This window comes from Triturus cristatus, chromosome 4_1 (assembly GCF_964204655.1).
Source record: "Triturus cristatus chromosome 4_1, aTriCri1.1, whole genome shotgun sequence".
Taxonomy (NCBI): domain Eukaryota; kingdom Metazoa; phylum Chordata; class Amphibia; order Caudata; family Salamandridae; genus Triturus; species Triturus cristatus.
Genome location: NC_140585.1, coordinates 260774934 through 260802087, shown reverse-complemented (window position 1 = coordinate 260802087; position 27154 = coordinate 260774934). Strand labels below are relative to the sequence as shown.

At 48.1% G+C, this 27154-nt stretch overlaps 1 protein-coding gene across 1 annotated transcript in view; it reads right to left on the bottom strand.

Moving 5' to 3' along the window:
* Window positions 1–26427, bottom strand: part of CHRM2 (cholinergic receptor muscarinic 2) — a 629935-nt gene extending 603508 nt beyond the window's left edge. Inside the window, exon 1 of the mRNA XM_085651999.1 lies at window positions 26004–26427. The gene's annotated coding sequence lies outside the window, so the exon portion shown is untranslated. The remainder of the gene's footprint in view (window positions 1–26003) is intronic.
* Window positions 26428–27154: the final 727 nt, after the last annotated feature.

The window sequence follows — 27154 nt, the reverse complement described above, 5'->3', positions numbered from 1 at the left end:
ATTCCGAATGACCGAATGGTTTTCCTTCCGACTGTGAACATCGTAATCGTTTGGGCGATTGGAATCCGAATGAGTCAGGCGTATGGGTTCCGACATGGTGTAGGAGAATCTGACTGTGATGGAGGTTTTCCGCACAACATCGTAATCGGCTACCTAGTGTTTGTTGCAAGCAGTCTGTATGTTTTTATTGACAACAAATAAAATCATTATCTGTTGTACTTCAAAGGCTGGGAAGCCTTCTGAACTTTCTGCCTGAATTACAAAACCAACATGTTTCGGCCACAACTTTGATATAAAAGACTTTTTCAGGATCTGATGCTACATTATTTTTTGCATGTCTAACAGTTTAAGTAGAATAAATCACTACTTTTATTTCATCATGCGCACAAACATTTGTATTTTTTTAATTTTCTAAGATACATTTCTTATAGAAGTCAGATGAAGATTGTCTTGATCTGTGCAATTATATTCTAACTTCTATCATTATTCATTTCAATTCCACAATATGAATTGGTGGGTCACCTTCAAAGGTAATTTGCAGAAACTGCAGTTAAACTGGCAATTAAACAGCAGCCCACTTGCAGACGAATTTGACCAGTCACTGCTTCCGCCTCCACACGTAAGGCGAGCCATGCTTGTCTTTGTCTCTGTGCCTCCAGACTAGACAAAGGCAGTGCTTCATAGATGGCTGAGCAGGGATATTGGCAATCATCATAGGCAGGCTTGTTATGTGCTTTATCTGAGATCATAAAGAACAGCAATAAAAATCTCACATTTAAAAAGAAAAATCAAAGCCGAACATTTTGCAGAAATTGCTCTACACTTTCCACTGACCTGCCTCGATAAAAATGAGCCGACAAAAGGCGCCCTCCCACATATGTAATCTGCATACTGAATACAATTCTGCCAGCCCACCTGCAGTCTCCTTCCATTTAAAAAGGACAATGCCTCCCATTTCTGCATTTAAACCATGCCCTTTTCCAGCTCCTCGGTTTCATTAATAGTGTGCTGTATTTTGCTGTCTTTTTCTAAAGCTAATGTAAGGAGCCTGTGCATATAATGTTTTTTTTATCTAGCACTGTAAATTGCCTACTTCAGTAGTCAGTGTGCATAGTTAGATAGACAGACAGACAGACAGACAGATAGATAGAGAGATAGATAGATAGATAGATAGATAGATAGATAGATAGATAGATAGATAGATAGATAGATAGATAGATAGATAGATAGATAGATAGATAGATAGATAGATAGATAGATAGATAGATGATAGATAGATAGATAGATAGATAGAGATAGATAGATAGATAGATAGATAGATAGATAGATAGATAGAGAGAGAGAGAGAGAGAGAGAGAGATAGATAGATAGATAGATAGATAGATAGATAGATAGATAGATAGATAGATAGATAGATAGATAGATAGATAGATAGATAGATAGATAGATAGATAATATGGTCCAGTATTGCCAATTGTGTAATATTACCCAATATTGCCTTCAACGGGTCATGGTGACATCATAACCAGGAGTACGATGCCAAATGGTTCATAAATATTTGTGAAATGTGAGTTTTTAAACCACTACATAGAATAATAAGCTATTTATTACTATGTTGTGTGTGGGGAGAGACATGACTCGCGAGGTGAAGCGTCAAGTGAGTCATGATGTCGCTTCTCTCCTGCAACCATAACAAATAGACTACCGTACCCTGCGCACCTGTATGTGGTTTATACCATGTATTGTTTCACGTGCACTTGTTTTAACCAACCAGGATGCCGGGAGGTCTATTCTGCGGCATGGAAAAATCACACTGAAGACATCTAGTGATGGGTAGAACGCTTGTTTCCCCATCTAAAGTAATTGCTAAATGCAAACTGTCCAGGCGGGAAAAAGTGTTATCATGTCAACTTTGCTGTACTGCGATAGTAAATGCGAATTTGACCTTTGCACTCTAGTAATACATGTATGAATGCATGTTTATTGGCACAGTTGTTTATAACAACATGTGTTATTGGACCACGTTTATTTTCAGTGCCATACCATAAATAAAAATCTTAGAAAGTCACGTAAAAAACACAGTTGAAGTACAATTATGGTTAAGAATTAAAACTGTAAAAATACTGAAACCCACAACTTATGGTTAGGCCACAAAACTATCATTTACACACCAAATGGAATTCTCAAGACCCCTCCCCTAATGAAACAGATGGAAATACAAATGTTGTAAATGATCTTCCAGCTGAAATTACATATCATATTACAGCACTCCCTTTAACAGAGGCGACTCGACATGTAATGTGATATCAATTGGTTGAATATGAGTCGTAATTTAACTATATTTTTCCTTTTAGATTTTGTTATTCATCTGCATTAATATTGAGAGGTCTTAAGCATTGCATTTGGTGAGCAAGTTATGGTCTGTGTGCAAGTTATGGATTGTAAACCTAACCATACCTCGCTCTTTGCAGTGGTTTTTCAGTTTTTCAAATGTTTTTTTTTAAACATGGCCGTGTATTAAACCATATCTAACCATTACCTCACTTTAACTTTTGTTTTTCTCAGTGAATGAATTGTGTTTTTTTTAGATCCTATATCACGTGCAACAGTTCTCTGCGTTCAATCAACCCTAAACAGCCATCCTCGTTGTGCATAGCCTTCTGCTGTGGCTGGTGACTGGCGGCTAGGCGCGGTGCCCAACCATCCCCGGGCAGTGTCATCTGTAATGTACAGTATATGTGCAGAGAGGAATATGCTATTTATAAGCATTGTTGATTGTCGGGATGGGCAATGGCTCATGAGAGGCAATGCCCCCCCTTTCGCAGCACTGGTAATCATAGCAGACTACACTCTGCGCATCTGCATACTGGCTTTATGCCGTGCCATTTTTTCATGTATATATGTTTTAACCAAAATCAAGATGAAAAGAGTTATATATTTGTGGATATATATATAATTTTGGATATTTTATATATATATATATATATATATATATATATATATTACCCACTGGCGGTCGCCAGTAGGTAGTTATAGTTAGGACCACGTTTCCATAGGAAATCCGCAACATTCTATTTTGAATAACTTTGGCGCCGGTCGACGAATCCTCGCGAATTTTTCAAAATAGGTGGGGCGCTACGCTCCGCTCCTACCCTGAAAGTCTCGGGGGGATTCGTCAAGCGGGGGCTGAGATAAAAGGGGGGTCCCAAAACGCGTTTTTCCCATGCATTTTTCCATAGGACCTTTAGACAGGGCTACAGCCCGAACGGCTGAACAGAATTACTAGAAATTTGGCAGAGAGGTAGTCCTCAGGTCAAGGAAGTGCCTTTTGTAGGTTTGGTGTAAATCTGTTCAGTAGATTCTGAGAAAATAGCCTTTAAATCAATACATATATCTGAGCCAGCTTACGGTGCGCTTACGGTACGCTTACCGTACGCGTACGGTGGCGTGCGCGAGCGCGATTCTGATTGGCTCTTAGATCTTAGTAAACATTCGAATCGGCCGAAACCAGGAAGCGGCGGCCGCCATTTTCTCTCTCGCACTGAGAGTGAGGTTTAAAATATAAAGCACAAAAACATGTAAAGGGGCTGTTTAGACAGCTCCCACACACATAGCCATGTTGAGGGAGTCCCCAAAGATCCCCCAAGGCCAAAAACGGAATTTTGATTTTTTCGCTAATTTCGCCGATTACGCTTACCGTACGCGTACGGTAAAAAATTATAAAAAAAAAAAAAATTATCCACACTCTCCCCACCCCGTGTGCAATTGGTGCACGGCACTAACTGCGTAAAGTGGGCGCGCGGTGCGCGAAGCGCACTGTGCGCGCACGGTGCGCGAAGCGCACCGTGCGCGCACGGAACGAACTGCGTTAAGTGGGCGCGCACGCCACGAATGGCGTAAAGTAACTTAGCATTTAAAAAACCGTACAAATTAACTGAAAAAACCATAGGTTTCACACACGTTATAGTTAGGAATTAGCATTTAAAAAACCTTGCAAATTCACTGAAAAAACCATAGGTTTCACACATGTTATAGTTAGCGGAAATTTTACTGATAAAAAACCAATGAAATTCCCCCGTTATAGTTAGTGCAGGCAACTATAACTCACGCGACCGCAATCTTCTGCTGATGACATATGTGTCTTTATGAAAAAAAAATATTTGTAATATATGTATAGCTAAAAATGTATGGAAGAAGACATGGGCAAATAAGTGTCTAAATACAGTATTAGCATCAGCAGAGGATTGCGGTCGCGATAGTTATAGTTGCCTGCACTAACTATAACGGGGGAATTTCATTGGTTTTTTATCAGTAAAATTTCCGCTAACTATAACATGTGTGAAACCTATGGTTTTTTCAGTGAACAAGGACACAGCCCAGTGTCCGAAACGCGTCTGAGGCAGCACCTTTTTGTATATATGAAATAAATAAAATCCTGGCAACAGCAAAGCAAAGTGTTCGTGTTCCTATCTTCGGTGCGATGATGCACTAGGGAAAAGCGGAATCGATATATATATATATATATATATATATATATATATATATATATATATATATATATATATATATATGAAGCAACTCGCAATTCTTTTTCCCGAAGGAAAATCATGGGCACAGACCACCGTTATACCAGAACAGTTTGCTTTTATTTAATTCCCAATTTCAATGTCCAGACGCGTTTCGGCCGTCCAAGCGGCCTTGATCACCTGCTATATATATATATATACACACACACACACTAATTTGCTAATACATGCGCATTCACACATTTATTACTACAGTGCAAAGGTCGAATTCCATGTTATTACTACTACAGTATGGTGAAACCGGCAAGAGAAAACACTGCTTACTGCCTCTCATATTGCATTCTATAATACTATTATCCAGGAAAACAACTCCGATCATAGTCACAAAGGCACTTCATTGTAATTGTATCTGTCGCTGCATGGCTTTATTTTCTATTAACCTGGTTTTGGTTTAACTCACTGCTACACATGAAAAAACAGCATAGTATAAGCCATGTGTGCCGATCTACATCATATCAAGTAATATGATGCGTGTGTGTGTGTGTGTGTATGTGTGTGTGGATAGATAGATAGATAGATAGATAGATAGATAGATAGATAGATAGATAGATAGATAGATAGATAGATAGATAGATAGATAGATAGATAGATAGATAGATAGATAGATAGATAGATAGATAGATAGATAGATAGATAGATAGATAGATAGATAGATAGACGGCCAGAGATAGATAGATAGATAGATAGATAGATAGATAGATAGATAGATAGATAGATAGATAGATAGATAGATAGATAGATAGATAGATAGATAGATAGATAGATAGATAGATAGATAGATAGATAGATAGATAGATAGATAGATAGACGGCCAGAGATAGATAGATAGATAGATAGATAGATAGATAGATAGATAGATAGATAGATAGATAGATAGATAGATAGATAGATAGATAGATAGATAGATAGATAGATAGATAGATAGATAGATAGATAGATAGATAGATAGATAGATAGATAGATAGATAGATAGATAGATAGATAGATAGATAGCTCTGCCTTTCTATACTTCAGTGGAAGACGCGATGTGAATGTAGCAACAATCTCTGTTTTTAAATTTACTGGATTGTTCTATATTCTGTGCCGTGGCGGAAACTGGGAAGCACCCAAAGCGGCGCTGACGAATCACTCTTGACAATTCATTTTGAATGAATGTCCATTTATAACCGAATTGTCAACTTTGATGAAGTCAACCTGAGGAACACCCATGGCATCGAAATGGATTCATCTGTTTCCTTTTTTCTGCACTGGAGAGAGACACTGATGCCCTGTGTTCATTTTTTATAACCCTCTTCCCTTTCCCTCCTATTTTGTTAATAGCCATCCTTTGCCCTCTTCACTATTTTTCCATGTTTCTACTTCTGCAGTGGCTGGAGTGTGGGGTGGAGAGGCTAAGAAGCGCTGCTTTCCCTCGGGCCTGCCACCTATTCCTGCTCCTTTCACAATCACTATCCTATTGTTACTATAGCACTAATGTAACTTCCCAGTACTGCCGCAGTAATATTATAACATGGCACCCATTACACATCCTGGGTACCACAGTAGTACTTCTTTAGTGGCACTATTAAGTCAGCCATGCTAGAGAGATGTACTAAAACATCAGTTCTGAAGTAGGAGCAAAGAAGCAGAAGTAACATAGTAGCAGACCTAGCAGCTACCCCAGGAGGCAGAGGTCAGATTCAGAGCCTCTCTTCAGCATCAGATTCAGCCACAATTAAACAGGCTTTCCTGAGCTTAGGAGGCAGAGTGTGGACACAGTTTTAACCATATCACCATGACAGGGTGTAGGTTAATACTATGTTTATGATGTGTGAAAGCAGGACAAAGTATCTAATTAATAGTGCACTTTGCTGACTTGATCTAAAAGCAGATCTGACAGTATAAAAATATATTTTCCTATTACTCGTCAAACAAGATGGTGAAACGTAACACAGTTTCACTGACGTATGCTGATGAAGACCAGATATTTCATCGCAGTCGAAATGTTAAGCATTGTTTAAAAGGTTGTTTTTTCACGTCTATTTTCTGGTTCCATCTTGCTTATTAGTTATTCTTCTTTGACCAAGTAGCACTGTGCTCCAAAATCGTTTTTTCCCTTTTCCCTTTTTTTAAAAAATGCTTTAGCATTTATCCTATTGTATGACACGGATCATTAATACTAAAGATTGTGTGTTCACCAGTGACTCAAGGTGGAGACCCGTGTGGCGTTGATCATTAATAGTCTGATGTCCTAACATTTTCCCTGGTTTAATGATTCCGCAAGCCGGGGAAGCTGGACCTGATGTGAGCCATGTTGCCTAGGTAGGACATTCTTAAGACTGTCTTAAATCAGTAACATCTAAGCTTGCCTTTAGCCAGGACAAACCCCTCCATAAAGCTGACCTATTATTCCTTGCTTAAGAGAGTCTGGAGAGTGTCTTAATCCTAATGAAGTCTTTATTAATCGGATCATGAAGCCCCAAAGACATGAGTATCGACAGAAAAAGCCTGCCCTCTCTTTTAGTTGGAGGTATCCTATCATAGACAGCGTTACTCTAAGAAACACCAAGAATAAATAGTTAGCTCGGCTTTTTTCAGTCCCTTGGAGCTTTAGAAAAATAACCAAATCGCTAGTAATATATAATATCTAGATGACCTCCTCTCCCTAAAGCTAATCCCCCTTTTACATGCACGCTTTAGAACGTGTCATAAACCATTGTGTCGTTGTCTTTCAGAAAAATAAACGACGGACTAGCAAGGGCCAGTTGAACGAGCTGTTTGCATTCTTGGCTACGAGTGTGTGCTGTTACATGCACATTGCAGATGGAAGAACACACTCTCGCAACACCTGTTAGCTCAGTGGGTTGATGTGCATGTAACTTGCCCAATAGATATGTTAGGTTCGTTCACCAGTGCATGAGTTCAGATTAATATCAAGAGCTGGATTTGGCAGGCAGTGCAGTGTGTGGGGTTAGCTGTTCAAATGGTCAATGGTGCCATTATCAGACAAGTGCATTGTGGGTAATTGAGAAGCAAGCAGAAACAAATCCCCAGTGTTTCATTTGTGCCAGTCTTTGGGGTGCTGATATTCGGGACACATTTAAGAGCACATGGTTTTAAATCACATGTCTGCGGTGCTATGTTTTTTGTTATTTCAAGCCATAGTTCGCGCAGCAGTTCAAAGAAATCTGCTCTGTGTTCAGGGTAACCACCACACTACACGTCTTTATTGACACTTTTGCCTGTCTTAGACTTGTGTGCCCCCACCTAGTGCATTCTGGGTATTGTAGTCTTCGTTTGAATGAGACTAGCACACCTGACAGCAAAAGCAGGTGAAGAGTCCTGGACTGGAAACGGTGTCCGCACTGACATGGAGTGAGGTGGTCACTTCATCTGCCTTTTACAGAGAACTGTTATGTGGCACTGGCTGGCCTGCCTAGGATGAATCAGCCCAGTGCTGGGGGAGAGGGGGGCGGGAAGGTGTGCGTGCAAATGAGGCCCGTGGGGGCTGTTTGCCTGGTAGTGCGCACGCAGTATAAGGGGGAGGATGGACCATAAAGCAATCTAGTGACTAAATACGATAGCTTGTGAAGACAAAGTCCAGAGTATCTAACGCTGGTGGTCTGGGGGAGCTGCTAACTTTAGGAAGTGAGACCACCTATTCTTGGCCCCAGGATCAAGAGGCTGCCATTACTGGTAAACCCCACTACAAGATTAGTGGTGCTGGCACCCAGTACGCGTGAGGGAGTGGATGCCACTGACTGTGGCATGTGGGTGAAGCCCGTGGCTACCAACTAAGATAAGTGTTGGCAAAGTCAATAGGTCTCGGCAATGTCCGAGCTATGAGCTTTTGGCATTGTTAATGCCAAAAGCCACTACTGCCATCCGGTACATTGCTTCCTTCTGTAACTGCTAATAATTTATGTTTACTAATTTAATTCTCCTGTACTTTTTTGACGTGGTGACATCCTGTTCTCTTGGTCTGCACGCCTTTGCTTCGCGGGACATGGAAAGTTGTTTGCCACTGTATTTTGTTTTTTAATAGGCACAGAGTAAGCACAAATTTACTGCCAGTTCACCCCCTTTATGTGTCAAACAAGGCAGACATCTTGAAACCAAGGGGTATATTCACAAGAACATGTGATGACTACCGCAAGAGTAACCTAACGCAACTCGCAACATCGCAGCCTATAGCGGGAAAATGTTGCCGTGCCAACCAAGTTTTGACAACGCGGCGGTAGCATGCGATAGTCACCAGATAGCGCGCCAAATGTCAGCATAAAAATCAACGCCACGCCGCAAAAATACGAAACGCAAATGCTAAAAATAATGCGATGAGGTCAATCGCGGTACAAAAAGAAGCAAAAACCTGCCACAGGCTTGCAAATCCCATGCATCTGGCGGGAGAATGCACCATATAAACCACAGAAACAACACACCAGAAACAAGCCAAAGCACGTAGCAACATGGATGCACCCTGACCCAGCGCAGAGGCCAACACGAACCCCACAACCTTCACAGACCACCAGCAAGGAACAACGGGGATGGGGACGGCCGAGGAGAAGAGGGAGAGGAAGACGGGGTGCAGTCCGCAGAAAAACCAGGTCAGCGTCATGGAGGTGACAGAACACTACCAGCAACTGACCCACAAGTAGACCACCTGGCATGCAGTCGGAGTGCCGAGGAGGCCAACTGAGGAGGCCAAGAGGCGCTGGCATGATGTGACAACCTAAACCAGGCACAAACCCGCTGCCAACAGGAAGGCTGCAATGGCGACAGGAGGTGGCAGTTCTGCGTCACAGGAGAAGCTGGAGGAAACCGAGGCCACAGTAATCAGTGCGGTGACGGTGCAAGGAGAAGGGAGTACGGACACAGCTCGAGAGGACCTAACACAACATCAAGAGGGTGAGTAACGACCAGGGACTGGGGAGGCGGGGGGAGATGGACACAATGGCACACATGCACAACGAGGTGTAGCACACTCCACACCCACAATTACCCAGGAGCATGTCCCTCATCCCCTTTGCACACTGTAGCACACACACATAGCAAGAACAGCTCACCCACATTGACGACAAAGTGGTACAATGTGCAAAGCCGACACTGCAGAACAGAGGACACAACTGGCTCCGCACATGCACAGAAACATGCCTACTACATCTGACAGAGCAGGAAACCCTGAAATGGAAATGTACGCGTACGACCTCACATCCGTCATGTAGTCCAAATGTACACTGTCCCGCAGCAGCAGTCAGCACCTCCCAAACAGTCACAATGTACATTGTCATACAGTCTGCATGTAACCCAGAACAATGCGCCAACATACATGTCAACACAATGTCAACATGCATCTCCCCTTCACATTGCAGAGGGGCACGCAACACCTCCAGCAGAGCACAGAAGACAACACATCTGTGATGCTGGAGAGGACCACCACACCTTCGATACCGATGCCCTACAATAGCCCATGGACATCCCATGCAACCCACCACCAGGACCCGGGCAGCCAAGCTACTTAGAGGAGAACACAGAGCCTGCAACAGAGCACACAGCAGGAAGGACCCGCAAGCACAGCTGGCTCACGACACTTCACCCACCCACACATGGCACCCCAATGCCATGTGTCAGCACGCCAAAAGGAGGCGGCCCAACAGGTGTGGGTGGGGTTCCGAACCCATGGAAGGCGAACTAGATCACATACGTTGGTGTCAATTACTCTTCAGGCACCACCTACACCCCACAAAGGAGACCCACACTGCCATAGGGACACATTTAGATGCACATTCACAGTACACAACCACGCCCAGGGGCACGCACATATCAGTCACACACCCATGTTGGGCCTGCGTACGATGGCCCAGGCCACTCCCCATACGAATTGAGTGGGTGACGACAAAGCTACATGCCCAAGCTCAAACCCAATGCCTGCAGTGACATGCCTGCACCCGCTGTACACAGCACAAGGTAATGTCGCAGGGCCCCGGGCCCCCATGCATACAAAAAGACCACAGGGCACACGCAGACATGATGTTGAACTGGCTACGGGCACATGCGCCGGGCCCCTTTATTGGCAGGGCCACATGTACAGTGACGCATGTGCTGGATGTGTAGGGGTGGGTGCAAGCCAGCACTCAGGGAGTTGTTGGTGCTGGCAACAAATACAATAGTTAACACAATGAATATGGAAACAGACAGCACCAGCATCACAGGGACAACTGCGGAGCATCATGGAGGTAGCCTGAGCAAGTCCAGAGGGCACACAATGTGCAAACAGAAGTGTCCGTGAGTTGCAGCGCACTGAGGTGTGGGCACTACAGCTGAGCGCGCCCATATGAAGAAAAAGTCTCGGATTGTGTCCCTTCGAGGTATTCTTGATGCAGATGCAGTGGGGTGTGTTACACCTGCATCATCTTCCTCATCAACGTCCCAGGACCCCCACACTGCTGCTGGTGACATCGCTGCGCAACCTCTCCACAGCACAAAACTCAATCAGTAACAGACGATGGCTTGCAGTGCGCTGAGTCAGTGGCACCTGGAGTGCCGAGCAGGGTATCAGTCTGATGATGGCATCCACGACAGGTGTGAGCAACTCCGTAAGTCTGTCAGGACCACCGTTTCGACTCTGGCAGATGGCGGTTGGAGGTGGTTCTGGCGGTGGTGGCGTGTGCCTCCTGCGGTGATGCGACGTCCAGGCCGGTCAGGACCCGATTTGGTGTGTGAGCCCTGGCGGACCGCAGTTGAGGCCGGAGGCAGCGGACAACACAGGGCCACAGACACATGATGTTGATGACCCTAAGGCCCTCACCTCAGAGGCCATCTAATATCTCAGAAGGATGGGTCCCGGATCTGACCAGCACAGAGTTTGTGGCCCCGGTTGCACAGCATCCGGCACAGGCACCCTGCCACAGGACGGTGACTTCCAGTGCACTGGGGTAGGTCCACGGGCAGTGAGCGGGTCCTCATCGATGTCGAAGGTGAATGTTGCGGAGTCTTGCGGTGGACAGAGGAAGGTGTCCTCCAGGGCGTGATGCGGAAGGTCTGATGTTATCCGGAAGCAGCACATGGTGGAGTGGAATGCGACAGCCTCGTTTTCACCACCAATTCGGTATCTGCCACATGAGGATGAGAACTAACCTCTAGTCCATAGACTCAGGCGCCACAAATGTACGACCAGAGAGTGTCCCTGAATGTCGGGGAACAGACTTAGTGGCACCGGTGCTGAGAGGGGATGCAGACTGCGATGATGCCGGTATACTGATATGAACTCCGCCATCGATAAATCAAGACTGTGTGACCTACTGGACCACAGTGTAGGCAGGAGGCAACGGTCAGCAGTGGCCCACACCCACCTGTCGTTAGCTCGCGATGCATAGAGTTAGTGAAACCAGGGCAGTTGTCGGTAGTGTTTGATCACCTCCGTAATGATGATCGTATTCCCTCTGGACTGCAAAGCGTCGTCCACTTGCACCTCGCCTTGCGTGCGATGATATGTTTCTGCCTTTAAGCAATCGTCGTTCAGTTCCGATTCTGAGGCCTACTCTTGTGCAGCATTGGCCGAGGGCAGTAGTCACGTAGGCCCACAGACATGTGTGGTTGTAATGCTTTACACAGACTTGGTGGCACCACATCGAAGGGAGTATAGTGACATGAACTCTGCCTTAAATAATGTTCACTGCCATGGTGTAATCAAGACTCAGTTCCAAATGTGTGACCTACTTGACCGTAGTGTAGGCTGGAGGTGGCAGTAGAGTACGTCAATCAGAATGGACTAAAGCGGGCCGTTGTCATGGAGGCCGTGATGGTCTGAGAGACGGCCACGGTCACGGGCCTCGGGCTTGGAGCTTGCGCAGGCACGTGGTGGGCCCTCCTTGACACACGCCGGTGTCGGCAGGTGAACAGTGTGGCGTGGCTACACAGGGGTGGGCCTGACGGGTTCGGGGTCCAGCGGGCCGGGGTACGGAAGGCGCACAGGGTCGCAGGCAACTCAGCTCACAGGGACCGTGTCGGCCTCGTGGCGTGGTGAGAGGTGCTGTCCTGACAGAGACGTTGGGCTTTCCGGAAGAGGAACACACCCAGGGCTATGTGCTTTTTATTCACACCCCTACGCTGGCCTGCCGTACGCCGGGCCATCCACTCCGCTCACGCTTACGGGGAAGACGTAACAGGCAACATTACCGCAAACTCCCCCACTGGCCGGGGTGACATGATTGCGTCCACTGTCCACTGCACTCCATACACCAGAGGTGTATGTCGCCATGGATATGGGTGTATTCGGCATACTGCGGTCTGTCCCGCACATCTCTGCCACTCTTGGCATTGTGTGCTTTCCCAGTCATAGTTCTCCTGCATCCTTCACACATGCCTGGTTGCCACCTCTCCCCACATTCGGCTAGTGTGTGGCTGAAGTGCCATGCCATTGAGGGTTCATATTCACGGCTTGCCCAGGTTACCATTGTGAGTCGTGTTTGGTGGGTGGGCATGTTGTTTGGCATGTTGGTTTTGATTTTGTGACGTGTGCATTGCCAGAGTTGTGAGTTGCATAGTTGTGGAGTTGAGGTGAGTGGGGTGTTCATTTGGAACTTGCCAAGGGGCTGTGCATTTCCCTTGGTGCCATCCTGGGGACGCTGGTTTCAGATGGACTGTTGGAGGATGGAGGAATCGTGCACAGTGGCTGGGTATTTGGAGGGGAGATTGGTGGAGGTTCCACGGTGTTCGGTTGTTGCCTGCACATTGATATGAGACGTGTGCTTTCTGTTGTGGTGATTGTGTGCTGTGTCGACAGGGGGCACAGGTATGACATGTGTGCTGTAGATTGCCCCCGACACGTGCGTGCATCCACCTATGGCGTATGGGCCTTGCTTGGTGTCCAGTGGATCCTGCGAATTGTGATGGAGGTATAGGGACTGGTGTAACAGGCTGATGGTGATCTCCAGATCAGGTGTGAGGGACTTGGATGTGGCTGGCTGTGTGACTACTCCGACTGTGGCGGGTGTTGGTTGGGGGGTGCCAGGGGCCAACAGGTGCAGCACAGCCAGCAGCTTTGTGTGGGGTGGGATGTTGGTTGTCCTCTGTGTCAGTGCCGTCGGCCTGTTGAGCGATGATGATCAGGATGCGGAGGATGGTTGTCCTTTTAAGCCTGTAGTGGGCAATGGCATCCTCTGGTGTTGAGTCTGTGAGGCTGGTGGGTTTCCTGTGGGTCCGCTGTCTTTGTCCATGCTGCCTCTGTGGTGGTCCAGGGGGGGGTTTCCGGGTGGGTGTTGGGGTCCTGGGGTGGTGGCGGTGGGTGTTGTGGCCCTCTCGGGTGTCTGGCCCGCATGACCAGTGGCTCCTTGGCATCTGTTGCCCTTCCGATGTGGCTGTGGGCTGTGCTCCCTTTTGTGGTGCAGGCTGTGGTCCGACTTTGCACCAGGTCAGAGCAGGTGTTATTTTTCTGCTGCTACTGCGCCTTATCGCCTGTTTTGTGTTCTTATAGCAGTTCTGGTTGGTCGTTGTGAATGTTGTGGAGTGGTGTTGTCGCGGCTTTGGGCATGGGAACGCCTACTCTGCATCTCATTAGCGATAGTTGCGGGGGTCTCCTGTGGCGATGTTTTTTGCGGCTGCTATCGTGGGTAAACTGGTGCTGTGGGCTGTTAACACCAGCTTGTGAATGGGGTGATCGATTTATCGCAACTTTGGCTGAGATGAAGTGCTGTTAACTCGGCGTTAGCTCTTTGTGAATATCCCCCCAAGTGTTACCCCTGGGTGTTCCAAGTTCATGTAGCAAAACTTCCCAAATTTCAGAGTAAGTAATAATAGAAAGTGTCTGGCGGTACAGCTGGGATTACCTCTTCCTATAAGTTTCAGGAGTCTCCACATTCTGTGCTGGGACCAACACTTCCTGGGCGCTTGTCACAAGACTATCATCCCGCACATAAGAGAAACAGCGCTTGTGGCGTAAGCCATAGAGAGAAAAGGACGGCTAGAGAGACTTACAAAAGCAGAGAGTGAGTTCAAAATGCATGAACTGCAAAGTGCCCCTAGAGCCAAGACCTAATCACCGGGAGGACATCTAGAGAGCAAAATCAGCTGGGGGAGTGGTGTAAATGAGCTCCGGCGCATCATAAGTAAATGCTTTCCTAAAACAAACCATTATTATATAAAAGTAAAACTCATATGGGAGGCAGCAGAAAGGACAAGGGTGAGCAAGTACTCTACATTAAGAGTAAAAATGTCTCCCACCACATAGACACTTGCAGCCATAGGTGGCACGCATGTGGGGAGGGTAAGAGGGTGGAAAATTGTCAAGGAAGGCCGCTGGTGGGGTTAAATCACTGCTGCCTGATCTGGCCAAAACAAACATGGTAGACCCAACCATCACTGCAAGGTGAAACCTACGCCTGGGAGCCCCAATTGCAGAACCACAACAATGATAAAACTTCCAACAAGTACGGGACAGCTTTGGACTCAACCATTCTATAGAGAGGTGGGAGTGGAAAAAATGTGTGGGTGAAAATGACATTTTTTATATAAAGTGATAAGACGTCCCTTGGGGCAATCCATTCTTCTTACGCTTCTGTTGTCCTTGGTTACTCCATGCTTAAGCGAAGACGTCGACGCCAGCTCACCCCACAACCCCCTGCACGGACTTGTGCATTGCGACAGCTGATCTTGCAGTGTTGTCTTTCTGAACTCACTTTGTTGTGACTGGTCTCTGTCAGATTTCACAGGCGTGGGGAGGAAACAATGCCGGGAACTGCGGCTCTTACTGGGGCAATGGAGGACTGAGGCACCCAGGACTGTTTTAATGTTACAATTTATTGGGGAAGCAGGAGTTTGGATGGATCACCGGCCTCATGTTTTTTTCTCTTCTCCACCGGACCCTAATGCGGTCCGAGTAGAAAAAAACAAACAGGCGCACGTGTGAAAAGTGCTCGTGAAAAGCGTTCGTAGCCCTCGTTAAAAGTGCTTGTGAAAAGCCCTCTTAAAGAAGTAATATAACAGTAGTGCAGAAACAATGCCCTAAAATGGCTACATCACAGGTTTAGGAGGTTGCAGAGGGCAAAACACCGGATGAGGCATAACTTATACATGCCTTCAACAAATGGGGAGAACGGAAACTGGAGTGGCGATGGTGCCAGCAAATGGGAAGCCTATGGGCGGGCAGTAAGCCTAGAAGTAGATACAGCATGTCTCGGTTCGAGACAGCGCATTACCGTTGTCTAGAGCGGAGCCCTTGAAAAAGTGAGCCCTGGCACTTATTTATTTGACGAACTATGCACTTAGTCTTGCCTCATGCTGCGCGTGGATTCGGCAAAAGGTGACCGCTGATCCGCACGCTGTAAATCGAGAGTCTTGTATTTAGTTGATTCACGGTGATTCGGTCCCGTCACTGACACACAGTGTGCCCCTCTTCAAATCATTTTACCCTTGCCATGTCTCTGGCTTTCGGGGCTTTTTATTATTTATCTGCTTGTACAATTCTCGAAACGACTGACAGCTCCTCCGGGTGGAGTTGCAGTCTTGCCAGCACCCCCTCATCTTTGACGTGACAAACATCCCAGCCACAACCAACGCTTTCTCTTCACATTTCGACACAAATCTTGTTCCTTCACACGCCCCTCATCTCCTAATGCTCGCTGCGGCCTGTGCTGCTTGCATACCCCCACACTGTCCCGACAGCCCAAACACCGCCCTGTCACACCCGCAGAGCCCTCGAGGGATGCATTCAAATAAGAAGTCTTTTTTCGAGCTCTGGAAGCTCTCCAAGATGTCATTCCAGCCGCTGCAGCGCCTGGAGTTACAACAGGGTGCAGCATGACAGGGTGCCCCCTACCGCCTCTCTGGGCAGCCATTAACATCTTCCGGCATGGAGTGCCGGGAAGGTAGCCTGGTGGATTCCGCACCTGCTGCAGTGACGCGACAGAACCTGGCATGCGCGCAGTCAGCGACAGTTGTGTGATTATCCACCCATGTGTTGCTGCCCAGATGCCGTTGAGTGTTCTATCAGCTGTTAACTGCCCTTCCCCTCATTACACACCTTTGCCTTAGGTTTATATTTCGTGGCAGACAAAGAGTCGAACCCAATTCAGATAATGTCAATTAAGCATTAAAGCCCCCTTCTGAGTGCTAACACCATTGCTTTAGGCCACCAACTATAAGCCTTAGCCACAGACAAGAGCCTATGGCGATGGAGAGGCCTTTAACAACCAGTATAGCCCAAGGTAGACGGAAGGGCGGTGATGCTATTAGCCCCTTCGACACACTGAGGGCAGAATGTTCTATAATAAACAAGAGGAAACAAGAAGACACGGATTAGAAGGTTGGAGTGAGCGGTCCGTGATAGTCATTATCGGCCCTGAGCCAATCCATTGTCTTCCAAGGAGCTGCCAACACTCCAGTGTTCTAATCAGAGACCCAGCAGAGGGCAATGCCACTTGAGTGCCAAAGGGCATTTCAAATGGAGGCAGCTCTCTATAAAAGGAGTCAAGATTGTATCACCATTCAAGCGCCAAACAGCGCTTCGAGGCACCTGCCATTGCTTTGGAAAAGGAATTCAGTCTGTCACGAAAGAGTTCTTTATGTCACCGGTTCTCAAGTGGAAGTTCAAATCAACGCCGACCCCCCCCCCCCCCCCGCCCCCCCCCCACACACACACACCCACCGGTCCCACCCCCACTCCTCGTGATTCGTAGACCTTTGTTACATACACTGCCTCAATTTAAATGCACCTTTCTCGGCAATGAGTTCTCAATTGCGTTCAGAAACTACAGACGTGTTCTGCCCTGTTTAAGATTCCGCTGTGAGAAGTAGCTCACGTGCCCTGGTAGTAAGAAGGCTCCCATGGCGGCTACATATGCAAAGCACCCTCTAAAGGCGAAAGTGACCTAAGACCTTGCTCATCAGGTGGAAATATAAAAACCGTGAGGTGAATAAGGTAAATAGGCATGCAATTCTGTAAAGAGGCAGGACATCCGCTGCAACGGTGGCCTGCCTGGAATCGATTTTCAGATCTCTGTGTATTCACCCGCCGTCCAGGATGCCAGGAGGGCGAGCGCCCTTACTCTGAGCATTCAGTCTGGAGACAAGATCGAACCGACATGGCGGCAGTTTACAGGAGACACCCATGCACGTGCTGCTGCGGCATCTTTCCTAAGAGCCTAGGATAGCTCGGTCGGTTAAAGTACATCCTGCAAAGAATGCGTGTGCAGGTTTACATCTGACTCGAACTTACACCCTTCTGAGGTTGATAAAATAGGCACTAATGAATCCACGACCGCAGGCATCTGTTACTGCCACGAATGCTGAACCGCGGTTGTGGCTGTAAAGGCCGACCTGTTTCTGCCCACCCGTGTACTACAATTAATAAACTCATCTTCCCCTTTCTCCACCTCTTTTGCTGTCGTTTCTCTGTGCTGCCATATATTCCGCAAAGTGCCTGGATGTCTTTGTAGATTAGTTTAGCTCTATACAAAAGCACCTAACCACCATGGCTTGCTCTGACGCAGCTGGACACCCCTGCAAGCGACATCGGACGTTTCCGAGGAAACAACGCCTACCATGTGCAATGAACTCAGTGAGTACCCACAGAGCTGCCCGTGGCACATGCCCACATTATGGGGCTTATTTACAAGCCCCTTGCAGTGCCGGTACGCCACTTTTTCCTATATTAAAAGTAATGCACCAGCGTAAATAAGCCCCTATACCTGTATTGGGGACCACCTCTAAGGTGATTCTTCTGGTGAGCAGCTGTCAACTCCCTCTCGTGATGTATGGTCGGTTTTATTTATATAGTGTTGCACACCTGGAGAACCTCAAGCCATAACTTACACCACATGCCAAGTCCGTTGGATCCACCCTGGGTACCGATCTCACCCTCAAGGAAAACATTGTCAAAAAACATAAATATGGTCATTATCAAACCAACCATTTCTTCCACAAAGTGGCTTCTGAACCTCTGATCCAGCCATAAGAGATGCATCTGGTGGTCATGATGCCTTGCTCCAGGCCTCCCAGCATCCACACTGGCCTCGCATAAGGGCATCCGACACACCACAGCACGTCTCATCCCGGCCCTGGTGACATTTGATCGCATCACCCCTAGTCTGATGGAACTCCGTTGCCTCCCCTTCCAGAACTGCACCATCTTCAAAACTAGCTGCATGAGTTGCAAAGCCGTCACGACCAGCACCCTTGCTTATCTTACAGACAGGGCCACCATCTCTGGTGGTGCTCAGCACACCCACAGCCAGGACACCATCCAACAGCAGACTGAGAAACAAGATAACAGGCCTTTTCCATCTATGCACCTAAGATCTGGAATCACATCCCAGGCTCCATCAGGACCGCCCAATGCTGCTTCACATGAGGACGGACTTGAAGGCTTGAAGGCTTCATCAAAATGCAATAACTGTCCACAAACCAGCAAATCTCTGTCACCCGTTGACCTTATGCTTGCCTTTGAGCCTGTCCTGCCTTCTGACTAGTTTTGGGCTGTATAAATTCCACATACAATCAAGCATACATACATGCCTGGGGCCACATGTTTCTTTAGTTCAGAAGACAACACAGACGACTAAGAAAGAAAGAGGTCCTGGTGATTGACATGTTATGGGGTGAGGTTGTAGAGTTTTGAGGCAGAAGTAGGGATGATGATGGGTAGGTAGATTGGAAGAAGGTGATGGTGGGGATGTGTCGGTGGAAGTGGTGGAGCGTGGAGGTGAGCCGGGGTGAAGTATTGCGTCTGGTATCGTGAGGGAGGAACAGCTTGGTAATAAGGTAGTATGTTTGGTAAGTATGATGGTGCAGTGCAAAGGATGCAGTTTTTGAGGTCGGTGATGGTACGGCTGATGGTGGTGTTCTGAGCACGAGCTAGTAGAGTGTGAGCTGTTGGATGGGTATCATGGTGGTGCTGGGTACTAGAGTTTAACAAGAAGGTGGAGTGAAGGTAAGAATGGTGGGAGTGCACACCAGGGGGCGAGGTGTGGGTGTTGTTGTTTGGGTGTGTGGTGCTAGTAATGGAGGAACAGAAGGAACAGTGAAGGTAAGAATGGTGGGAGTGCACACCAGGGGGCGAGGTGTGGGTGTTGTTGTTTGGGCGTGTGGTGCTAGTAATGGAGGCACAGAAGGAACAGTGAAGGTAAGAATGGTGGGAGTGCACACCAGGGGGCGAGGTGTGGGTGTTGTTGTTTGGGTGTGTGGTGCTAGTAATGGAGGCACAGAAGGAACAGTGAAGGTAAGAATGGTGGGAGTGCACACCAGGGGGCGAGGTGTGGGTGTTGTTGTTTGGGTGTGTGGTGCTAGTAATGGAGGCACAGAAGGAACAGTGAAGGTAAGAATGGTGGGAGTGCACACCAGGGGGCGAGGTGTGGGTGTTGTTGTTTGGGTGTGTGGTGCTAGTAATGGAGGCACAGAAGGAACAGTGAAGGTAAGAATGGTGGGAGTGCACACCAGGGGGCGAGGTGTGGGTGTTGTTGTTTGGGTGTGGGGTGCTAGTAATGGAGGCACAGAAGGAACAGTGAAGGTAAGAATGGTGGGAGTGCACACCAGGGGGCGAGGTGTGGGTGTTGTTGTTTGGGTGTGTGGTGCTAGTAATGGAGGCACAGAAGGAACAGTGAAGGTAAGAATGGTGGGAGTGCACACCAGGGGGCGAGGTGTGGGTGTTGTTGTTTGGGTGTGGGGTGCTAGTAATGGAGGCACAGAGGGAACAGTGAAGGTAAGAATGGTGGGAGTTCACACCAGGGGGCGAGGTGTGGGTGTTGCTGTTTGGGTGTGTGGTGCTAGTAATGGAGGCACAGAAGGAACAGTGAAGGTAAGAATGGTGGGAGTGCACACCAGGGGGCGAGGTGCGGGTGTTGTTGTTTGGGTGTGTGGTGCTAGTAATGGAGGCACAGAAGGAACAGTGAAGGTAAGAATGGTGGGAGTGCACACCAGGGGGCGAGGTGTGGGTGTTGTTGTTTGGGTGTGCGGTGCTAGTAATGGAGGCACAGAAGGAACAGTGAAGGTAAGAATGGTGGGAGTGCACGCCAGGGGGCGAGGTGTGGGTGTTGTTGTTTGGGTGTGTGGTGCTAGTAATGGAGGCACAGAAGGAACAGTGAAGGTAAGAATGGTGGGAGTGCACACCAGGGGGCGAGGTGTGGGTGTTGTTGTTTGGGTGTGTGGTGCTAGTAATGGAGGCACAGAAGGAACAGTGAAGGTAAGAATGGTGGGAGTGCACACCAGGGGGCGAGGTGTGGGTGTTGTTGTTTGGGTGTGTGGTGCTAGTAATGGAGGCACAGAAGGAACAGTGAAGGTAAGAATGGTGGGAGTGCACACCAGGGGGCGAGGTGCGGGTGTTGTTGTTTGGGTGTGTGGTGCTAGTAATGGAGGCACAGAAGGAACAGTGAAGGTAAGAATGGTGGGAGTGCACACCAGGGGGCGAGGTGCGGGTGTTGTTGTTTGGGTGTGTGGTGCTAGTAATGGAGGCACAGAAGGAACAGTGAAGGTAAGAATGGTGGGAGTGCACACCAGGGGGCGAGGTGTGGGTGTTGTTGTTTGGGTGTGGGGTGCTAGTAATGGAGGCACAGAGGGAACAGTGAAGGTAAGAATGGTGGGAGTTCACACCAGGGGGCGAGGTGTGGGTGTTGCTGTTTGGGTGTGTGGTGCTAGTAATGGAGGCACAGAAGGAACAGTGAAGGTAAGAATGGTGGGAGTGCACACCAGGGGGCGAGGTGTGGGTGTTGTTGTTTGGGTGTGTGGTGCTAGTAATGGAGGCACAGAAGGAACAGTGAAGGTAAGAATGGTGGGAGTGCACACCAGGGGGCGAGGTGTGGGTGTTGTTGTTTGGGTGTGTGGTGCTAGTAATGGAGGCACAGAAGGAACAGTGAAGGTAAGAATGGTGGGAGTGCACACCAGGGGGCGAGGTGTGGGTGTTGTTGTTTGGGTGTGTGGTGCTAGTAATGGAGGCACAGAAGGAACAGTGAAAGTAAGGGTGGTCATGGGGATGGTGCTAATTTGGCGGTGTGTGATGGTGGGTATGGGGTGGGGTGAGTGTGTGGCAGCTGAGGGTTCTCAACGCAATATGGTAGAATGGTGGGGTGGAGGTTGCACTGAGGGTGTCTAGTGTGGTATGGTGATAAACGTGAGCATGGGGGTAAATGCAGGAGTGGTGGAAGGGATAGTTGGGGTGCACAGTGGTGTAGTGTGAGCATGGGCTTGGGGGATAATGGGTGGAGTGGACGGGATAGTGGGCTGTGTTCTGAGCCGGAAGCTGTAGCAAAGCACTTTTCTACTTCCAGACACTATTGGAAGACGTAGAAAAGGGTTGCAGAGTAAGTATAGGAGTCGGCGATCCCTTCGACTAGTGGTAGCCATCCCCTCCCACCAGACACTTTGTTGCCAAGTAATCCTAGGTTCTTATCTGGGCTTCCTTATTGAGCCACTCTGGGTGATCCTCGCCGCCCCTAACGGTGCACACTTGCAGGCCAGCATCCGCTCAGGCACCATCAGTGGTGAGGGGAGCAGACATCTTCAGTGTCCAGCATGTTATGACACCATGGACTCCATAATCTACGTCCCACGGCAATGGAGGCAGCCGGGCTTGTGTACAGAACTGAGTGTGATCAGAGACCGACATACAGCAACAGAGCCAGTGTACCAGAAGAGCGCACAAGAGGAACAGAGCTGTTCTAACTAGGAGAAGGCAACACAGGATGGACAGTTTACATTGGAACCTAAAACTGGGCAATGAAGACCAGACGAGAAACAGAACAGTCACAACCACTGTGCTAGAAAGACTCAGACATGGAACCAACCAGGGCCTGAGGAGGGGATCACACTCAACATTCATGCAGCTTATGTGGACTTTTACATGACCCAATGAAGCACAACTGGAGACAATGTCTGCACAAAGTGCCAAGATGCCAATTAAGTGGGAGTCGTCGCACTATGCAAAAAACATAACATAAGATAGCATGCATTGATGCACAGACACACACAGATAGAACAAACATGGGCAGTAAGACGTGAAGTTATAGGCAACAATTAAAGACACAAAATGTAACTGCAAAAGTCGAGGCAAGCAATACAAACATGTCATGAAACATATTAGCATGCACCTGATACCACCCCCAAGGGGCAGCACTCCGGTATTCCAGGAATGGAGGTAGTATGATCACTCGGGCCAGCTCTGAATTGCTGGGGAAAGTGACTGTTTTTTAAATATTTCATAACATGTCAGAGAATGTTTTTATGAGTCTTTTTTGCATGGTATGTTGTTGAGGTCTGAAGTGTGAGTCTTTGTGTTGGTGTTCTGTAGTTCTCAAATGTACATAGAACTGCAAATACAATCAATAAACACATAATCACAACATAAATGCAAGTACAGAAACTCGAGATGCAAGCACAGTCATACAGAAACACTAAGCTACACATAGATACAAAGCGACACACTGATAGCACAGTCACATGCATCTTCATACACTCAAACGGTTACATAGACACACAGATACATCACAATCCCAGACGCACACACAAGCGCGAGTTACATCACATACTCACATACATGCATGCAGACACAGAGAGACAGTGAAAGTACGCGCAAAGTAACGCACATACAGTAAAAGATATACACATAATTGCACATATGAACAGTACACAAGCAACAACAAACACACAAATTAATGAACACTTACAAAGCCATTCCTACACGCACAGAGATCATACACAGACAACTGCACGGACAAACAGATGTGAACAGATATGCTGTTCATGCTACATGAAAACAGACACATGTAGTCACATACCTACACTCACTTATCGTGAGTTTACAGACAATGACTTCATATATGTTCACATAATATATGCATACAAAGGAAATTAAAGGCATACAATATCCTCACATAATGTTTGCACATACAACTAATTCAAGTACTGTCTGCACACATAAAAACACACATGCATGTTAATTTATTGTAAGCATTCACAATCCCACACGATGAAACACTTCCGCCATCCCGAGGGAGACCAGCTCCGGTGAATGCACCTTCCTCTGTGCCTCCAGAAGATACGAATTCTAACCCCATCTTCTACGCTTTGTTGCATTGTGTGATCCTTGGTAAATTACCTCTTCGTACCTCGTAATCTACCTTCCATATCTGGGATGCATAGAAACCGACCACAGCCCAGTACTCGGTGGTGTATGGAGTGCCAGGACCCCTCACCCTTGGCGGGAGTGCCATGTTTGGTACCTAGTGTCTCCACCTCCTTCATGGGCGCATCTCAATGCGTCCCTCAGGCAGAGGGGAGTGGATGTGTGCGCCCTCCGACGGCGCCCTGGGCGGACTGTCAGCCTACCCAGCGACCTTCACGTACCCAGTTGGGTAGGGGTTGGGCTGAAGGACCGGCTGCAGGGGCATATGCCAGCCAACCACTGAGTGGTTTTTCATCAAACCACTAGTATCGACCCCGATTATCAATATTTTACCCACACGCTGAGAAGGTGGAGCGCCTTGAGGCCATAATTCCTGGGCCATTGTGATATCAACCTCGGGTATTTAGCAAACAGCGTGCTACACAACATCCGGTAATATGGCACACACGAATTCAGATGAAGATACAGTGCCCTCACCTTAGGCGGTGGCATGCTCGGGCACGCAAGTGCCGCAAAGGTGAGCCCAGCCGCATATACACTCCCAGGGAAGAGGTTTAGCTGCCTGACGAGCGTAGACCTTTGGCTCTTAGACCGCGTGAGAGTGGCAGGGCCACGAGAAAAGAAACCCACGCGGACCACCCGCGAGCCACCTACGCACCCGATGTGCCCACTAATAACCTGGGCGGGCTTTCCCGTGGAGCGGAAGCTTCTGTCGAAACATGGGCCTCATAGTGATGACATAAATAATTCATTAGATCACAACAGTTATCGACGAACTCATCAGAACAGCAATAATGATGTCACGCAAGGTATCTGTTATATCACAATAGTGCATTATTATATTGCAAAAGTCGTCAGTGACATCAGAGCCGTGATACTGCTATCAAGCACACCCTAACAGAAAGTATTCATAGAGCAACAGCTGTCGATGACATCATAGTATCTAGTTCATTGTATCACAATAGTTTCACATCGCACGATGCCAGTAATTAACAATATTCAACAGGTATCAACGAAGTCATGACAATAATTAATCATATCGCAACAGTTGTCAAGGCACCAACATCGTTTTCAACTGCATTGTAGAGCTAGAACTAATCTCATGGCAGCTTTCTAGGAAGTCACAACTCCCATTATTGACGTCACAACAGTTGTTGGCGATAGCACGGTGTCATTGTAATTGCATTTATTATAGCGCCTACTAACCCTGACGAGGCGCTTTCCCCACTTGTGGTTTCACCCACGCCTCGTGTCTTCAGGCAGACTCCAACCGCTGTCAGTAGCATCACTGGGGTTATCCATGGCGTCCACCCAACTTTTGATGACCTCACAGCTGCTCCAATGGCGCCTCAGTTATATATTGATGACATCACAGGAGCTCTGATAAACTCACAATTGTTTTAAATTGTCTCTTGGCAGCTTTTGATGATGTCATATCAGCTTAAGAATGTATAATGCCATATGGTCATGACATATTTGCAGCATTCAATGACATCACAGTGATTTGGGATGGCATCACAATAGGTGTGGATGGAACCAAACTACTTGTGATGACATCACAATCGCTTTTGAGAACACCACACTGGCTTTCCATGGTGTCACAACACGTTTCAATGACATCCCAACAGCTCTGTTTGTCGTTCATTTTATAAACCTTTCTTAATGTTAGCGTCATATTTAACGTCCTCATAAACTAAAATGTCCCTGGTCGTGAGCAGCTAACGCGGAGTCACACTTCCGCGAGGGAAAGGTGCGGACACGAAGCTGCAACGCCGGCCAACTGACCAGGTGTCCATCCAAATGTGTCCGTCTCGGAAAATGTGCCCCTTTCGTGACGCACATTTCACCCATCTCATAGATTGTGACTATTTCAGTGGCGCTTTTCACGAATCTCCAAAGAGGACACCTCCTCTTTCTCCCTCACTTGTCCAAGCTGCATCATTTTTCCCCCTCTGATCAGCTGTGCCAATAATAGTGTGCGCCCTTTGGAGTGATGTACACACGCACAACCAGTGTCGACATGGCACACACCCGTCTCCCAGCAGAGCCTCTCTTAACACAATGGTGTGCCCCGTTAGCCACGGCCACCCAAAGACATGATATCTTAAAGTACTAATGGCATTTCAGTTTGGGGTGTGCACAGCTCCTGGTGGAAATTCCAGCAGGCCAGTTACAAATGGTTACTAGTAGATCCAGTTACTGAATATCAGTTCCACTAGAAACCATTTGTAACTAGTGAAATGGATTTCCCGCCAGTGATACAAACTGCCCGCTCAGTCATCATCTTTCATCGCTGTTAGATAAACCCATAGACAGAGGAAGGCGAGCCCTACCTGGACAGCGGATCCAACAGGTCTCACCCCTCCCAGACCTGCAGCAGTGCAGGAGGGCAGCCTCCGGCCCTGGAGGGGCAACCCGGGCCACAGCTCATCGGCTCCGTGGGCTCTCTCCCATCTCTGTCCGCGGGGCGCTGCTGAGGGCTGGGGTACCTGTCAGGCGGGGGGTGGCCCCCTGTGGAGCAGGTGGCTGGTCCGGGAGGACATCCTGGGGAGAGGTTGCAGAGCGGGTCCGTCGGCCCCAGGGTCTCCAGACCCCCGTGTGGCCCCCTCTAGCCTCGGGTGGGCAGCGGTGTCTGCGAGGGGAGGCTCTAGTCACTTGCCAGGCAGAGGGGTGTGCGCAGTGCTGTGGCGGCGGCTGCCTCCCTTGCCAGTGCGCGCTGTGCGGGAGCTGGTACAGCCAGCTCTGTGGGAGGAGAGGGGGACCGCGCTCCTGCGAGAGCTGGGGAGGAGGGCGGGGGTAAAAATAGCAGCGAGGCCGTGCTTAGGATGTGGGATGGCTTCCCAGCGCTGGCTCCCACCCCCAGATCCCACCCTGCCGAGGGAGCAGCCCACCGGCTCAGGTGCCCACCTCTGGAGCCCTCAGGGTGACCGCGGTGGGCAGAGTCCGCGAGCCTGTGAGAGTGTGTGTGTGTGTTGCTGCCTCAGTCAGTGTGTGAAACACGAGTGTGTGCATTGCGCGTGTGGGTGCGCGTACATGTATGAGTGTGTGCAGTGTGGGGTTGGAAATTATCTGTTTCTACAGTGTGTATGTGGTCAGTGGGGTTTGTGCCTTTGTCTTTGTGTGCGGGTGGGTGCAGCGTGTTTAGGATTGACTGTGTGTAATGTCTGTGTGTGGGAGCGCGTGCTTGTGTGTGCGCCTGTGTTTCTGTATGGCTTTGGGAACGATCAGTGTCAATAACGTCTCAATATGTGTATTTGCAGTTATTAGGAACGAAGCGAGTGCATGTGAGCGAGCGGCGTGTGTTTATATGAGTTTCGAATAGATATTACATGTCTGTATGCGCGTGCAGTGTGTGCCTATATGGGGTTGGGAATGTGTGTGTGTGTGTGTGTGTGCGGGCAGTGTGTGCTTTTATGTGGTTGGGAATAGTCTGTGAGTGTGCTCGTGCAGTGCGTGCCTCTTTGGGTTTGGGAATGGTCTGTGT